Source organism: Oncorhynchus gorbuscha, linkage group LG02, assembly GCF_021184085.1.
Source record: "Oncorhynchus gorbuscha isolate QuinsamMale2020 ecotype Even-year linkage group LG02, OgorEven_v1.0, whole genome shotgun sequence".
NCBI lineage: Eukaryota > Metazoa > Chordata > Actinopteri > Salmoniformes > Salmonidae > Oncorhynchus > Oncorhynchus gorbuscha.
Window position 1 is genome coordinate 104,151,843 of NC_060174.1, and position 18,587 is coordinate 104,170,429.

At 44.7% G+C, this 18,587-nt stretch overlaps 1 pseudogene; it reads left to right on the top strand.

Annotated features, from left to right (window-relative positions):
* The first annotated feature begins 16,472 nt into the window (after nucleotides 1-16,472).
* LOC124014594 overlaps nucleotides 16,473-18,587 on the top strand; it is a 181,328-nt pseudogene continuing 179,213 nt past the window's right edge.

Here is an 18,587-nt window from a genome sequence, read left to right on the forward strand (position 1 = left end):
CTAGTCTACCTGGTTAAATAAAGGTGTTCTCAACTAGCCTACCTGGTTAAATAAAGGTGTTCTCAACTAGTCTACCTGGTTAAATAAAGGTGAAATAAAAATAAATAAATACAAATAATAAGAAAATAAATCAAAAAATACCGAACAGTAAAAACATGTAAGATTCCTTAAAAAGTCTGGATTGGGCTTTTTTTGTAGACGCTGAAAATTCTCCTTCAAATTCAGTTTGTTGTCCGCTATTACTATCTTTTCACAATTCATAGAAATGGGATTAAAAACATCTTTCTTTTTCCTAAAATACAGTGCCGTGCGAAAGTATTCGGCCCCCTTGAACTTTGCGACCTTTTGCCACATGTCAGGCTTCAAACACAAAGATATAAAACTGTATTTTTTGTGAAGAATCAACAACAAGTGGACACAATCATGAAGTGGAACGACATTTATTGGATATTTCAAACTTTTTTAACAAATCAAAAACTGATAAATTGGGCGTGCAAAATTTTTCAGCCCCCTTAAATTAATACTTTGTAGCGCCACCTTTTGCTGCGATTACAGCTGTAAGTCGCTTGGGGTATGTCTCTATCAGTTTTGCACATCGAGAGACTGAAATTTTTTCCCATTCCTCCTTGCAAAACAGCTCGAGCTCAGTGAGGTTGGATGGAGAGCATTTGTGAACAGCAGTTTTCAGTTCTTTCCACAGATTCTCGATTGGATTCATGTCTGGACTTTGACTTGGCCATTCTAACACCTAGATATGTTTATTTTTGAACCATTCCATTGTAGATTTTGCTTTATGTTTTGGATCATTGTCTTGTTGGAAGACAAATCTCCGTCCTAGTCTCAGGTCTTTTGCAGACTCCATCAGGTTTTCTTCCAGAATGGTCCTGTATTTGGCTCCATCCATCTTCCCATCAATTTTAACCATCTTCCCTGTCCCTGCTGAAGAAAAGCAGGACCAAACCACGATGCTGCCACCACCATGTTTGACAGTGGGGATGGTGTGTTCAGGGTGATGAGCTATGTTGCTTTTACGCCAAACATAACGTTTTGCATGGTTGCCAAAAAGTTCAATTTTGGTTTCATCTGACCAGAGCACCTTCTTCCACATGTTTGGTGTCTCCCCGGTGGCTTGTGGCAAACTTTAAACAACACTTTTTATGGATATCTTTAAGAAATGGCTTTCTTCTTGCCACTCTTCCATAAAGGCCAGATTTGTGCAATATCCCCTGATTCTTGTCCTATGGACAGAGTCTCCCACCTCAGCTGTAGATCTCTGCAGTTCATCCAGAGTGATCATGGGCCTCTTGGCTGCATCTCTGATCAGTCTTCTCCTTGTATGAGCTGAAAGTTTAGAGTGACAGCCAGGTCTTGGTAGATTTGCAGTGGTCTGATACTCCTTCCATTTCAATATTATCGCTTGCACAGTGCTCCTTGGGATGTTTAAAGCTTGGGAAATGTTTTTGTATCCAAATCCGGCTTTAAACTTCTTCACAACAGTATCTCGGACCTGCCTGGTGTGTTCCTTGTTCTTCATGATGCTCTCTGCGCTTTTAACGGACCTCTGAGACTATCACAGTGCAGGTGCATTTATACACAGGTGGATTGTATTTATCATCATTAGTCATTTAGGTCAACATTGGATCATTCAGAGATCCTCACTGAACTTCTGGAGAGAGTTTGCTGCACTGAAAGTAAAGGGGCTGAATAATTTTGCACGCCCAATTTTTCATTTTTTGATTTGTTAAAAAAGTTTGAAATATCCAATAAATGTTGTTCCACTTCATGATTGTGTCCCACTTGTTGTTGATTCTTCACAAAAAAATACAGTTTTATATCTTTGTTTGAAGCCTGAAATGTGGCAAAAGGTCGCAAAGTTCAAGGGGGCCGAATACTTTCACAAGGCACTGTATACCACGAGCTCCTTGGTCTTCAGTACATTCAGCTCAAAGTCATTTAAATCACACCATTTCACAAATTACTCTTTTATATCCCTGTGATGAGCATCATCTCCTCTCATCACACAGCTGACTATAGCAGGGTCGCCTCTCATATGATCCTTCTGTAGCTCAGTTGGTAGAGCATGGCGCTTGTAACGCCAGGGTAGTGGGTTCGATCCCCGGGACCACCCATATGTAGAATGTATGCACACATGACTGTAAGTCGCTTTGGATAAAAGCGTCTGCTAAATGGCATATATTATTATTATTATTCATCACACAGCTGACTACAGCAGAGTCTCCTCTCATCACACAGCTGACTATAGCAGAGTCACCTCTCATCACACAGCGGACTATAGCAGAGTCTCCTCTCATCACACAGATGACTATAGCAGAGTCACCTCTCATCACACAGAGGACTACAGCAGAGTCTCCTCTCATCACACAGCTGACTACAGCAGAGTCTCCTCTCATCACACAGCTGACTACAGCATAGTCTCCTCTCATCACACAGCTGACTACAGCAGTCTCCTCTCATCACAGAGCTGACTATAGCAGTATCCTCTCATCACACAGCTGACTACTTCCTGGTTCAGTCTTACGAACTGTAGTCTATTGGTCAGGTAGTTGACAATCCATTTGATTGTGTGTTTGGGTTTACGTGAATGTCCTTTACCTTCTGGTCCAGCGGCTGGGGTTGTGTGGTATTGAAAAGCACTGAAGAGGTCAAAGAACATCTGTTTTTCACCACGCGGCCGGAGGTAGAGAGTCTTCACCACCAGGATCCACATCGTATATATTAAATTAGTTAGGCCTACACCTCGTCTTTTAGAGCGGGTTTTAATACCCTTAAGGTTTTCATCACTGGTGATGTCAAATCCACTGGGTCTAAAGTCTATCAGTCCCTTCCTGCATTCGTTGAGATGGACACTATGCATGATGTTTTCCATTTAGTCGGAAAATCTGACAGTATTGGGGGGTGACAGGTTGAAAATATCCTGCTGTATGAAAGCCAGTTGATTAGCACACACCTCGAGTCCTCTGGCTTTAACCCCATCAGGCCCTGCTGACTTACTGGGATTGATCCTCTTCGGCTGCTTCACCACATGAAAAATAAGGGTAGGGTTGTAGAGAATCGAAGGACCATGAATATCATAAGAAACCTTAGGTTCAAGATCACGGAGAATCATGTCCAGTGAAAACAGACATTAACTCTGTGGTTCTGGAAGGAAAGAGGAGAAAGAACTTAGACTATGGCACTGAATGAATATGAATGACGTGGCTGTATAATCTAGCACAGGTAAGTCTATAACAGCAAGGGCTTTACACTACAGCAGACATTAGCCCTATACACATGGCAGTAGACTAAACAGCTTGTTGGACTTGTACACATGACACTCGGGCAAATGTGCTCAAATAAACATTACAGTAATGTTGAAATGCATACATAATATAAATGCAATGAAGGGTGTACAGTACCAGTCAAAGGTTTGGGCCCACATACTAATTCAAGAGTTTATTTGTACGATTTTCTACCTTGTAGGATAATAGTGAAGACATCAACACTGTGAATTAACACATATGAATTCATGTAGTAACCACCCCCCCCAAAAATGTATCAAAATATATTTTTAGAGTCTACAAAGTAGCCACCCTTTGCCTTGATGACAGCTTTGCACACTCTTGGCATTCTCTCAACCAGCTTCACCTGGAATGCTTTTCCAACAGTGTTGAAGGAGATCCCTAATTTGCTGAGCACTTGTTTGCTGCTTATCCTTCACTCTGCGGTCCAACTCATCCCAAACCGTTGAGGTTGTGCTAAAATGTTAATGCCAATGCAAAATGCTAACGGTAGTGCTAACACTAGCGGGAGCACGAGCTAGCTAACACGCTCATGGGCTCAGTGCTTCCCAGATCAGAGTCCAGCACCTCTCCTATCTGCTATTGCTCTGCAGAGAAATCATATTATTGAATCTGGTAGACTGGTTCAACTCTGCAGCTCTGTCCCTTGCCTCATCACTCTGTAGTTGTCCGCTGTTGCTGTTATCTTCTTCATATTATCCCAGACATCCTTCATGTTATTCGTTTGCATCTTAGGTTCTAGCTGCAGTTTGTATTCGTGTTTGCCTTTCCTGATCAGCCCTTTAATCTCATTCTATACTACTCTCAACTCATCCCATATCCATTTTCAAAAGCCTTCTTCCTGATCAGCCCTTTAATCTCATTCTATACTACTCTCAACTCATCCCATATCCATTTTCTAAAGCCTTCTTCCTGATCAGCCCTTTAATCTCATTCTATACTACTCTCAACTCATCCCATATCCATTTTCTAAAGCCTTCTTCCTGTTCAGTGCCTCCTTCATTTATTTAGTGTTCCTTGGCTCATTGTTTGCATTTCACCGTTTTGCTTGGCACCATATCGTCAGTACAGACGTGAACACAGTCCGTTATACGTTCAGGAAGAACATGAAGATCCTCCCATTAACCTTCCTGTTGTGTTCGTGTCATGTTAATTCATTCTGTGTTCCCGGTCCAAAATGACCGCCCCCATTATAGCTGATTATAAATCCATAATAATACACATATTATCACCTAATGTTGTGTTAGATCTTTTTATCAACTTAAGTTCTTGTGAACATTACAAGTTTTTAACTTTTATTTGCTATTTATGGCCTGTAGGCCTCATTGAAAATAAATGAGAGCCGCACACTCTAGGAGCTCAGATGCAAAAATATAATACCAATGTTTCGACAGCCAAGCTGTCTTCATCAGGGTATAATCACAAACACTGCGGGATGACTTGTAGGCCTCATTGACCTGAGCTCATACGACTCGTTTTTGAGTTTAAAAAAAGCATAATGTATGGATTATATTGACTATAACAAATACTCAGATGAAACATATTGTGCTATTTATCACAGACTACTTTGCGTCAAAGTTCAACAAGGAATCTCTGTCACACCCTGATCTGTTTTCACCTGTCCTTGTTATTGTCTCCACCCCCTCCAGGTGTAGCTTATTTTCACCAGTGTATTTATCCCTGTGTTTCCTGTCTCTCTGTGCCAGTGTATTTATCCCTGTGTTTCCTGTCTCTCTGTGCCAGTGTATTTATCCCTGTGTTTCCTGGCTCTATGTGCCAGTGTATTTTTCACTGTGTTTCCTGTCTCTCTGTGCCAGTGTATTTATCCCTGTGTTTCCTGTCTCTCTGTACCAGTGTATTTATCCCTGTGTTTCCTGTCTCTCTGTGCCAGTGTATTTATCCCTGTGTTTCCTGTCTCTCTGTGCCAGTGTATTTATCCCTGTGTTTCCTGTCTCTCTGTGCCAGTGTATTTATCCCTGTGTTTCCTGTCTCTCTTTACCAGTGTATTTATCCCTGTGTTTCCTGTCTCTCTGTGCCAGTGTATTTATCCCTGTGTTTCCTGTCTCTCTGTGCCAGTTCATCTGTCTGTTTCGAGTCAACCAGCCTGTTTTCCTCTGTGCCTGCTTTTGCTATTCTCTCTGTTGCTAGTCTTCCCAGTTTTGACCCTTGCCTGTTTTCTGGACTCTGTAGCTGCCTGGCTGACCAGTCTGCCTGCCCTGACCTTGAGCCTGCCTGACACTTTGTACCCCCTGGACTCTGATCTAGTTTTGGCCTTTTCCCTGTCCACGACTATTCTCTTACCTACTGCTTTTGGTACTAAGAAATATCAAACACTCAAACCATCTGCGTCTCGTGTTTGCATCTGGGTCTGTCTCTGGGGCCTTATACTCTCTCCTCCTCAGCAGTGTCAGGATCAAGAGCCTCACATACGGTATATAGTTTGGTCATTGTGCTGCCACAGAATGAATCGTGACAAAGGCCTCAAAAAAGCTTTATATACCAGAGCTGCGAGAAAAGTTCTAAGTATTATTGGAACAATGTTGTGATTGTTTGTGAGAATGCCAACTGGTGTGTTTCCTGTGGGGGAAAGATTCTATTGGGGAAAGGTTCCCGTGGGGGTTGCCATGGGAGCCAAGAAGGAGAGAGTGTGTGTGTGTGTGTGTGTGTGTGTGTGTGTGTGTGTGTGTGTGTGTGTGTGTGTGTGTGTGTGTGTGTGTGTGTGTGTGTGTGTGTGTGTGTGTGTGTGTGTGTGTGTGTGTGTGTGTGTGTGTGTGTGTGTGTGTGTGTGTGTGTGTGTGTGTGTGTGTGTGTGTGTGTGTGTGCTCAAACACACATGCATGTGGGGGTCTGGGAGAGGAAGTGTGTCCATCTGATGAATGGGCTTGTGCCTGAACTCAATTTTATACACTAATTGTAGTCTCACCCATCCCTTATTGAAGTTTTGGACAGCTGGCATTTTCCCTAACATCAATAGACTTCTAAGGGCCATCATCACCCTCGCTATGACTTCATGTAGTGTTGACAGATTCTTCTCCACTACAGTCCATATAAAAAAAACACCCATCCAATCTTACATGTAGACTCAACAATCTCAACAATCTATCCTGCTGTCCTTTGAAAGGGTACTCACTGACTGGGTGGACTATAATGAAATCATCTTCAACACCAAATTTAGATGTGTCTACTATGCCCTGTGCTGTAAAACGAGAAGCACACAAGAAAAGTAAGCCTGAATGCGGTTTATTTATGATTTAGCTGAGGAGTATTTCTGTCTGTAATAAAGCCCTATTGTGTGTGGGGGCGGGGGGGGGGGTCTGATTGGCTGTGCCCGGCTCCACAGTGGGTGAGCCTGGCTTCCATGTGGGTGGGGCTTAGCCCTCCCAAGCCCATCCATGGCTGCGCCGCTGCCCAGTCAAGTGAATTCCATAGATTAGGACCGAATAAATTTATTTCAATTGACTGATTTCCTTCTATGTATCTCAGTAAAATCTTTCAAATTGTTGCATTTTACGTCCATATTTTTGTTCAGTGTATAACGACTTTATGTTTTAATGTCTGCATGCCTATATACGTTTGATTATTCAAAGTGAGCTATTCATTTCATACCAGCAGTTCAAGGCATAGGCCTAAAGTGTTTGCATTTGATTATGTGTGGCTGTTTTCATATAGCAAAATGTGTCCATGTATGCGCTTAATGAAATCACTTTCAGTGCTTTCTATTCTTCCTGGCTTCTTTTTGCAATAGTGCAATAAACTGTTTTCTGCTTATTCCAATCTATCGCCGAGCCGGTGTCCGGAGTGGTCAAGCTGATGCGATGAGATGTTGATTATTTCATAAAGGTCTGTCATCCATTATATGCATTTTGTGACGGTATTTTTATTTTATTTTTATCACTGCACTTGTCTGCTGCTGTTTGAATCTCTCTTTCTCTTTTAATCTGTCTGAATATTGGTTGCTAGGTGATAGACGTTGTGTATTTCATTACGTTTGTTTACTGTTTGACTTGGACATTCGTCCTTTTTGTTGTCAGCGTTGTTTGTAAGCAGTTGTGTAGTCGCGCTCTTGCGTTGCCTTCTTGGTAATAATAACGACCAAATGTTTGTCAATGTACATTTGTTGTGTTTTAGTCACATTTATCCTGCGTTATGTGTTAAAATGATACAATACGATTGCACTACTCATTACTTAAATATTTCTGGTAGTGGTGCAGTGGAGGTTATACACTTTTTTTCAGTGGGCATTGCATAAACTCACTTCTCCACGATTTTAACTCGCTGTTGGCTGGGCTCCCTGCCTGTGCCATTAAACCCTTTCAACTCATCCAGAACGCCGCAGCCCGTCTGGTGTTCAACCTTCCCAAGTTCTCTCACGTCACCCCGCTCCTCCGTTCTCTCCACTGGCTTCCAGTTGAAGCTCGCATCCGCTACAAGACCATGGTGCTTGCCTACGGAGCTGTGAGGGGAACGGCACCTCAGTACCTCCAGGCTCTGATCAGGCCCTACACCCAAACAAGGGCACTGCGTTCATCCACCTCTGGCCTGCTCGCCTCCCTACCACTGAGGAAGTACAGCTCCCGCTCAGCCCAGTCAAAACTGTTCGCTGCTCTGGCCCCCCAATGGTGGAACAAACTCCCTCACGACGCCAGGACAGCGGAGTCAATCACCACCTTCCGGAGACACCTGAAACCCCACCTCTTTAAGGAATACCTAGGATAGGATAAGTAATCCCTCTCACCCGCCCCCCTTTAAGATTTAGATGCACTATTGTAAAGTGACTGTTCCACTGGATGTCATAAGGTGAATGCACCAATTTGTAAGTCGCTCTGGATAAGAGCGTCTGCTAAATGACTTAAATGTAAAAATGTTAATCACCACTGATGCGTATCAAAGTAGTGCAGTGGAGGTAGACGGCCGTATCAGTTATATAGGACAATAGAGATCATGCACAAAGTAGCGTACACAAACACAAATCCTGTGAAATGTTTGACAATGTGGGTTTGAAAAGTTAATCATAGCATAGGACTATAATATTCAGCACCACAGGCAGTTAATGCAGCTTGGCCGGTGTCATGAAATGTAACGTAATGTAAGGTAACCTTTTTAGTTCCGTAAACAACCTGAACCTGACATGACTTTCTCCCTGTCAAGTATATTAGGTATATATCCAGTGAATTCATTACAGCTGGCGCTGGCTAAACCCGGGGAAAGTCGGGATCAAAGATTTCAGCACCGGACAGCTCCTCCCTGTTCGCTGACTCCTAATATACAAGGACGATTGTGGATTTATTCAGGTCTGGTGAGTTCTACAATTTAGCCTATCGTCTTTGTTTTGCTTCTCGACAGATGAGCTTTCTGGACAGGGTATGAGGTTTAGGCCCTGCCTCGATCCGGTAGCGATCACCATTTCCCGTATAGACGATATACCCTAGGCCTACATGTGGCAAAGTCTACAGCCTAGAAAAATTATACAAGAATAGTAATATTAGGGTAAAAATGTGTGGAAACCATGGTGCAACCTGTACATCTCCTCTAGCAAAACGCACAATATAGAGATGAATAAGCAGCGAATAACTGATGTGAAGTGTAAGAAATCCTCACTATCCTGCTTATCTGGTCTCTTTGTTATGCAGGTGAATGAGGACCCAAAAGCGACTTGGCGAAAACAGAGTATTTAATCCAGTAAAGTTACTTTACAAACAAAAGGCATAATACTACTCGTAATGACGAGAACAGACAGGAGACTTGATCAAGAACTGCAGGTTGCCTCGGGAAGGCACTTGAACGTAGCAGACTCAGACACCTGCTCACCACGCAGCATCTGAGGGAAACACGACACGACAGGGCAATACATAGACACAGCACGGTGAACAATAGATAAGGATCCGACAGGACAGGAACGGAAAACAAGGGAAGAAATAGGGACTCTAATCAGGGGAAAAGATAAGGAACAGGTGTGGGAAGACTAAATGATGATTAGGGGAATAGGAACAGCTGGGAGCAGGAACGGAACGATAGAGAGAGGAGAGAGAGGGAGGGGGAGAGAGAGGATAGAAAAAGGGAACGAACCTAATAAGACCAGCAGGGGGAAACGAACAGAAGGGAAAGCATAATGACAAGACAATCTAAGACAAAACATGACAGTACCCCCCACTCACCGAGCGCCTCCTGGCGCACTCGAGGAGGAATCCTGGCGGCAACGGAGGAAATCATCAATAAGTGAACGGTCCAGCACGTCCCGAGACGGAACCCAACTCCTCTCCTCAGGACCGTAACCCTCCCAATCCACTAAGTATTGGTGACCCCGTCCCCCGAGAACGCATGTCCATGATCTTACGTACCTTGTAAATAGGTGCGCTCGACAAGGACGGGAGGGGGGAGGGAAGACGAACGGGGGTGCGAAGAAAGGGCTTGACACAGGAGACATGGAAGACAGGATGGACGCGACGAAGATGTCGGGAAGAAGCTCGCACAGCGACAGGATTGACGACCTGGGAGACACGGAACGGACCAATGAACCGCGGAGTCAACTTACAGAAGCTGTCGTAAGAGGAAGGTTGCGAGTGGAAAGCCACACTCTCTGGCCGCAACAATACCTTGGACTCTTAATCCTGCGTTTATTGGCGGCTCACAGTCTGTGCCCTGTAACGGCAAAGTGCAGACCTCACCCTCCTCCAGGTGCGCCACAACGTTGGACAAACGCTTGAGCGGAGGGAACGCTGGACTCGGCAAGCTGGGATGAGAACAGAGGAGGCTGGTAACCCAGACTACTCTGAAACGGAGATAACCCGGTAGCAGACGAAGGAAGCGAGTTGTGAGCGTATTCTGCCCAGGGGAGCTGTTCTGCCCAAGACGCAGGGTTTCTGAAAGAAAGGCTGCGTAGTATGCGACCAATCGTCTGATTGGCCCTCTCTGCTTGACTGTTAGACTGGGGATGAAACCCGGAAGAGAGACTGACGGACGCACCAATCAAACGACAGAACTCCCTCCAAAACTGTGACGTGAATTGTGAACACATTCTCGATAATGATTTGTGCCGTCTCCTTAGCGGAAGGAAGTTTAGCGAGGGGAATGAAATGTGCCGCCTTAGAGAACCTATCGACAACCGTAAGAATCACAGTCTTCCCCGCAGACAAAGGCAGACCGGTAATGAAGTCTAGGGCGATGTGAGACCATGGTCGAGAAGGAATGGGGAGCGGTCTGAGACGACCGGCAGGAGGAGAGTTACCCGACTTAGTCTGCGCGCAGTCCGAACAAGCAGCCACGAAACGGCGCGTGTCACGCTCCTGAGTCGGCCACCAAAAGCGCTGGCGAATAGACGCAAGAGTGCCTCGAACACCGGGATGACCAGCTAACTTGGCAGAGTGAGCCCACTGAAGAACAGCCAGACGAGTGGAAACAGGAACGAAAAGGAGGTTACTAGGACAAGCGCGCGGCGACGCAGTGTGCGTGAGTGCTTGCTTAACCTGTCTTTCAATTCCCAGACTGTCAACCCGACAACATGCCCATAAGGAAGAATCCCCTCGGGATCAGTAGAAGCCACAGAAGAACTAAACAGACGGGATAAGGCATCAGGCTTGGTGTTCTTGCTACCCGGACGGTAAGAAATCACAAACTCGAAACGAGCGAAAAACAACGCCCAACGAGCTTGACGGGCATTAAGTCGTTTGGCAGAACGGATGTACTCAAGGTTCTTATGGTCTGTCCAAACGACAAAAGGAACGGTCGCCCTCCAACCACTGTCGCCATTCGCCTAGGGCTAAGCGGATGGCGAGCAGTTCACTGTTACCCACATCATAGTTGCGCTCAGATGGCGACAGGCGATGAGAAAAATAAGCGCAAGGATGAACCTTATCGTCAGACTGGAAGCGCTGGGATAGAATGGCTCCCACGCCTACCTCTGAAGCGTCAACCTCGACAATGAATTGTCTAGTGACGTCAGGAGTAACGAGGATAGGAGCGGACGTAAACGTTCTTTTTAGAAGATCAAAAGCTCCTGGGCGAACCGACCACTTAAAACACGTCTTGACAGAAGTAAGAGCTGTGAGAGGGGCAGCAACTTGACCGAAATTACGAATGAAACGCCGATAGAAATTAGCGAAACCTAAAAAGCGCTGCAACTCGACACGTGACCTTGAACGGGCCAATCACTGACAGCTTGGACCTTAGCGGAATCCATCTGAATGCCTTCAGCGGAAATAACGGAACCGAGAAAAGTAACGGAGGAGACATGAAAAGAGCACTTTTTACGTAGAGACAATTCTCTAAAAGGCGCTGTAGAACACGTCGAACGTGCTGAACATGAATCTCGAGTGACGGTGAAAAAATCAGGATATCGTCAAGATAGACAAAAACAAAGATGTTCAGCATGTCTCTCAGAACATCATTAACTAATGCCTGAAAACAGCTGGCGCATTGGCGAGACCAAACGGTAGAACCCGGTACTCAAAATGCCCTAACGGAGTGTTAAACGCCGGACTCGTCCCCCTCTCTGATGCGCACGAGATGGTAAGCGTTACGAAGGTCCAACTTAGTAAAGCACCTGGCTCCCTGCAGAATCTCGAAGGCTGATGACATAAGGGGGAAGCGGATAACGATTCTTAACCGTTATGTCATTCAGCCCCTCGATAATCCACGCAGGGGCGCAGAGTACCGTCCTTCTTCTTAACAAAAAGAACCCCGCCCCGGCCGGAGAGGAAGAAGGCACTATGGTACCGGCGCCAAGAGACACAGATAAATAATCCTCGAGAGCCTTACGTTCGGGAGCCGACAGAGAGTATAGTCTACCCCGAGGAGGAGTGGTCCCCGGAAGGAGATCAATACTACAATCATACGACCGGTGAGGAGGAAGGGAGTTGGCTCGGGACCGACTGAAGACCGTGCGCAGATCATGATATTCCTCCGGCACTCCTGTCAAATCGCCAGGTTCCTCCTGAGAAGTGGGGACAGAAGAAATGGGAGGGATGGCAGACATTAAACACTTCACATGATTAGAAACGTTCCAGGATAGGATAGAATTACTAGACCAATTAATAGAAGGATTATGACATACTAGCCAGGGATGACCCAAAACAACAGGTGTAAAAGGTGAACGAAAAATCAAAAAAGAAATAGTCTCACTGTGGTTACCAGATACTGTGAGAGTTAAAGGTAGTGTCTCAAATCTGATACTGGGAAGATGACTACCATCTAAGGCAAACATGGGCGTAGGCTTGTCTAACTGTCTGAAAGGAATGTCATGTTTCCGAGCCCATGCTTCGTCCATGAAACAACCTCAGCCCCAGAGTCAATCAAGGCACTGCATGTAGCACCCGAACCGGTCCAGCGTAGATGGACCGACATAGTAGTACAGGATCTAGATGAAGAGACCTGAGTAGTAGCGCCACCAGTAGCCTCCGCTACTGATGAGCTCTGGCCTTTTACTGGACATGAATTGACAAAATGTCCATCAAATCCGCAATAGAGGCACAGGCGGTTGGTGATCCTCCGTTCCCTCTCCTTGGTCGAGATGCGAATACCTCCCAGCTGCATGGGCTCAGTCTCTGAGCCAGAGGAGGGAGATGGTTGCGATGCGGAGCAGGGAAACACCGTTGACGCGAGCTCTCTTCCACGAGCTTGGTGACGAAGATCTACCCGTCGTTCTATGCGGATGGCGAGAGCAATCAAAGAGTCCACACTGGAAGGAACCTCCCGAGAGAGAATCTCATCTTTGACCACTGCGTGAGTCCCTCCAGAAAACGAGCGAGCAGCGCCGGCTGTTCCAGTCACTAGAGGCAGCAAGAGTGCGAAACTCTATAGAGTAATCCGTTATGGATCGATCACCTTGGCATAGGGAAGCCAGGGCCCTCCTCCCTACCAAAAACTGAACGGTCAAAAACCCGAATCATCTCCTCTTTAAAGTTCTGGTAATTGTTAGAACAATCAGCCCTTGCCTCCCAGATAGCTGTGCCCCACTCTCGAGCCCGGCCAGTAAGGAGTGAAATGACGTAAGCAACCCGAGCTCTCTCGCTAGAGTATGTGTTGGGTTGGAGAGAGAACACAATATCACACTGGGTGAGAAAGGAGCGGCACTCCGTGGGCTGCCCGGAGTAGCAAGGTGGGTTATTAACCCTAGGTTCCGGAGGCTCGGCAGGCCAGGAAGTAACAGGTGGCACGAGACGAAGACTCTGGAACTGTCCAGAGAGGTCGGAAACCTGAGCGGCCAGGTTCTCCACGGCATGGCGAGCAGCAGACAATTCCTGCTCGTGTCTGCCGAGCATGGCTCCTTGGATCTCGACGGCAGTGTTACGAGCATCTGTAGTCGCTGGGTCCATTCCTTGGTCGGATCCTTCTGTTATGCAGGTGAATGAGGACCCAAAAGCGACTTGGCGAAAACAGAGTATTTAATCCAGTAAAGTTACTTTACAAACAAAAGGCATAATACTACTCGTAATGACGAGAACAGACAGGAGACTTGATCAAGAACTGCAGGTTGCCTCGGGAAGGCACTTGAACGTAGCAGACTCAGACACCTGCTCACCACGCAGCATCTGAGGGAAACACGACACGACAGGGCAATACATAGACACAGCACGGTGAACAATAGATAAGGATCCGACAGGACAGGAACGGAAAACAAGGGAAGAAATAGGGACTCTAATCAGGGGAAAAGATAAGGAACAGGTGTGGGAAGACTAAATGATGATTAGGGGAATAGGAACAGCTGGGAGCAGGAACGGAACGATAGAGAGAGGAGAGAGAGGGAGGGGGAGAGAGAGGGATAGAAAAAGGGAACGAACCTAATAAGACCAGCAGGGGGAAACGAACAGAAGGGAAAGCATAATGACAAGACAATCTAAGACAAAACATGACACTCTTAGCCTAACATATCAGGCCTGTTATTTAATTCTGGACATCATGGTGGATGTCATTCGCATTGCCACGATTTTAGGTCATTCAGAGTAGCCTACTTGCGGAGGTAGGTAGCCTAGTGGTTAGAACTTTGGGCCAGTAACCGAAAGGTTGCTGGATTGAATCCCGGAACTGACAAGGTTAAAAAAATATGTCGTTCTGCCCCTGAACAAGGCAGTTAACCCACTGTTCCCCGGTAGGCTGTCATTGTAAAAAATAATTTGTTCTTAACTGACTTGCATAGTTAAATAAAGAAATGTAAAATTACATCTGTTTCTCATATAATTTTTCACACAGGGCACCTTTCATTCGCCGGGCAATCAGTTCGGCTAAATTAGACTATACCCACTTCGCCATGCACCAGGACTGCACCACTGATATCTGGTTATTTTTGCTTGGAAAATGTCCCAGTCATTGTTATTCAGGCCCACAGCCACACTGTAATTTCTGCCTAGACCTCCGCCTCAGACTTTAGGCAGTACAGAGGAAGCTGTGAAGTAAATTATTGACGCGATGACTCACATAAGTAAACAGACTATTTCTAGGCCCAACTGTGTAGGACTTGGACCTGTGTGTGGAGGCCAGTTTCCAAAGACACGTTGACGGATCCAAAGACACACTGACAGTTGAAGTTCTCCAGCTCTGTGTGAGAGACTGTGTGGGTGCATGGCATGTGTGTGTCAGTGTGCACGGATGTGTGTTTGTGTGTGTTCTTGGGTGGGAGATACAAATCTCTTGCTACAAGGAGGGCCACTCAGTTTTCCCTCCATCCAACCCATGATGTCAGTCCTCGAGCTGTGTTCTCTGAAGCCAGGGTTGTTGCCAAGGAACCAAGATGAACTCTGTATGAACTTCCCTCATGGCGATGGTCGGCAATGACAGAGAAAGTTCTGACCAACAACAAACGTACGTACTGCACTTTCTGACTTCAGTCCCTCGTTGCAATGTTGATTCTCTAGTTTGTGTGTGTGTGTGTGTGTGTGTGTGTGTGTGTGTGTGTGTGTGTGTGTGTGTGTGTGTGTGTGTGTGTGTGTGTGTGTGTGTGTGTGTGTGTGTGTGTGTGTGTGTGTGTGTGTGTGTGTGTGTGTGTGTGTGTGTGTGTGTGTGTGTGTGTGTGTGTGTGTGTGTGTGTGTGTGTGCTCACTGTGTCCGGCCAAACACGTTATTCAGACTGATGAACAGAGAAATGTACCTGTGACTCAAGCTGCTGAGGTAACATCCTATTGATGGAGAAGAGCAGAGGGGGCAGCTAGATCTCTTTCATAATAACACAGTCTCTGCATGTCATTCAAAGCTACCTGATTCATCCCAATAGATTAGCTGAATCGTGTAGCCAGCTACAAACTCATGGCCCTGGGCGATGTTCAATCAAACACAGTATACAGATGTTTCAAAGCAGGTGATGCCAGCAAGGTTATTCTTCCCACACTGACAGTTTAAATAAGTACTAAAGGCCCAGTGCAGTCAAACACATGATTTACCTGTGTTTCACCCACACACACATATATATATATATCCACAATGTTGTTGGAATAATACTGTGAAAATGTGAAAATTATGATAATGCCCTTTTAGTGTAAGAGCTCTTGGAAAAGAACACCTGAAATGTCAGCTTGTTTTAGTAGGGTGGAGTTTTGGCTGGCCTGGTGACATCACCAGGTGGTAAATGAGTTAATAGACCAATAAGATTAGAGTTCCAAACCTTTCGGCCAATAACAGACAGTTTTCAGTTTCCCCTCCCCACTCAGACCACTCCCAGACAGTGGAAGCGAAATTCTCGCTTGAAACATTCAGCTCTTTTTGTTTCTTTTTGACCATTTTAATTTAAAAGGAAGGTACTTCATTGTTATCCAGAAATGAGTTGATATTGGTCATTTGATTTTTAACTAGCCTACTACTTTACACATCACAATTGAAGTTACTGTCTTTACATATCTGGAAAGTCCAGTTTCAGGTTTTGATTGAATAGAGCCATAGATGCCGAATAAATGATTCCTTCCCAAAATCCTTTAGATGTCAGACATGTCAGATTACCTAATATTTGTGATATTGCAAATGGAGCATTTTTTTCCACAATTCCCGAAAGCATTTGGACACACAATGCTTCTCTATGTCGATAGCTTATAAAAATCTATAGAAACAGCTGTTTAAGTCTGATACAATGTGAACGAATAGACTACATATACCGTAATAGGACGGTTCGTAGGACCCAACATGACAATTATCCTACAGAAATGTTTTTGACGAATCATAGAAGTTCGTTGTATTATCTCTATGTGTGTAGGCTACTGTTGACATGCGAACCGCGTTACGAAGGTCAACAATTTTCCTATAGGTGCTTAAGACTGTTCTAAAGACTCCATATGCTAACAAAAATATTTGTAGGATAGCCTACTGTAGGTTATTTGTACAGTGGCACTTTAAAGTGAAAGCAAGTGGAAGGAAGCGCTGTCGCCAATGTGTAGCCTACTACAGTATATTGCGGAAGAGAGGGTGTGAACGATGGGACACATTTCAGCGCACTGTAGATCGCTAGGGACAAGGCGTGTTTATGGAATGATGCGGGTGTGTTTCAGGTCGGCTTTATAAAAGGGGTTGTCCGACAGAGAGTACTTGTCAGTTGTTGTATTATTATTCTGTGTTTAATGTAGTGATTGAACGCTGTGACAGTAACATTATTCTCCACGGTTCCACCCGGGACATCAATCTAGTGCTTGCGGGTTCTCCAAAACATTGGTCCAGGCAGACTTCCTATTCCGGTGAGTGAAACTTTTTAAAATACCATTGGACATATTTCTTCACCCACAATGTTATGTCAAAGCATTATTACTATTTTTGCGGGCTTAGGTTTGAGCACATGTGTAGTGCAGCATTTGGAACAAAATAACCTGGATCATCATTCATTATCATTAGGCTACCTATACCATGTGCTCATGCACTGTACCGGTTATCTATGCTGTAGTCTGTTCTTGACACATGTATTCTTTGTCTGAAATGTCAAAACGTTTATAGGTGCACGAACATGCCGGTCCTTTGTTAGAATGTACGGTAGTAGCGCCTTGACAGTCAATTGAGAATAATGCTACGATCTGTGATGTGCGATCATTGCAATACACACGCCCGTTATTAGATTGCTCTCACAATGTTGGCATATCAAGACAAGATAATGTTATTCAGTATGCAAAAGCAGCATAATCCCCCAAAGCATTGTCTGTCCGTGTCCATGCTCACACAGTGATGTAGCTGGTATTATGTGCACTTTGTGCAGTAGCCTAGCCTATAATGATCCAGCATAGATGGACTCTGGTTGTGACTAGATGGGATACAGCTAAAGCAGGGTTGCCAGGGTTTACTGACATTTCTAGCCGATTGACCACTCAAAACCCGCACAAAAGGCCTTAAAACTAGCCCTTTTTTAGAAAAAAAAAAAAATCATATTTAAATTTTTACAGCGAAAGAGGAGTTGACATATAATATACCCTTTTTCCACGTTATCGAGTGAATTAAGAACGAATATCGTAGTAAAGACGTTAGAAGCTAAATTCGGTTTTCATCAACATACTTATTGTGAGCTATGACACGACATAATGAAGGAACGTGAATATGTCGCAGGAGAAAAGATCATTCGCCCTCATTAAACTCGCCAGACAATTTTCCATCAATGGATGTCAATTTAACTCGTTTTACTGGTACGATTAAGCAATAAGGCACAGGTGCGTATGGTATATGGCCGATTTACCACGGCCAAGGGCTGTTTTTAAGCATGAGACAACACAATGTGCCTGGATACAGCCGTTAGCCGTGGTATATAGTCCATATACCACAAACCCCCAGTACGCTGTATTGCCATAGTCTGATATACCACAGCTAATAGCCAATCAGCATTCAGGGCTCAAAGCAGGTTTACAATTGTAAATAAATCCCCTCTGGGCACGTGCATAACTAGATACATCCGACAGGAGAGTTTGAGCGATGAAAGTTGGACAGAGGATCTCGAAATCTCTGAGCAAGAAACACTTGGATGAGCATAAACTAATGTCAGGTTATTTTCTGGTAAATGTGTTGTTATTATGTGCCAGATGTTAATAAATACAACCTGTTATAAATTAATAAATACAAACTGTTATAAAGGGCTCATTTGTGAGATTGACTTGTCATTTCAATAGGCTACAGACTAAAATCTGGGTTTATTATTGTAATTCAACTCTGTCATGGTTTACGTAGATAAAGGCAGATAGTCTATAGCTCCTGAAAAGCCTACATATAATTTCAGATGGTATACAGTAGCCTAGACAAGATGTAGAATTAAATATATTACATATTAATTACCTGAAGCTTAATATGACTATTTGTACTGTCAATCTAATGCGTTCTAACAACGAATCGGCAATTGCGATAGAG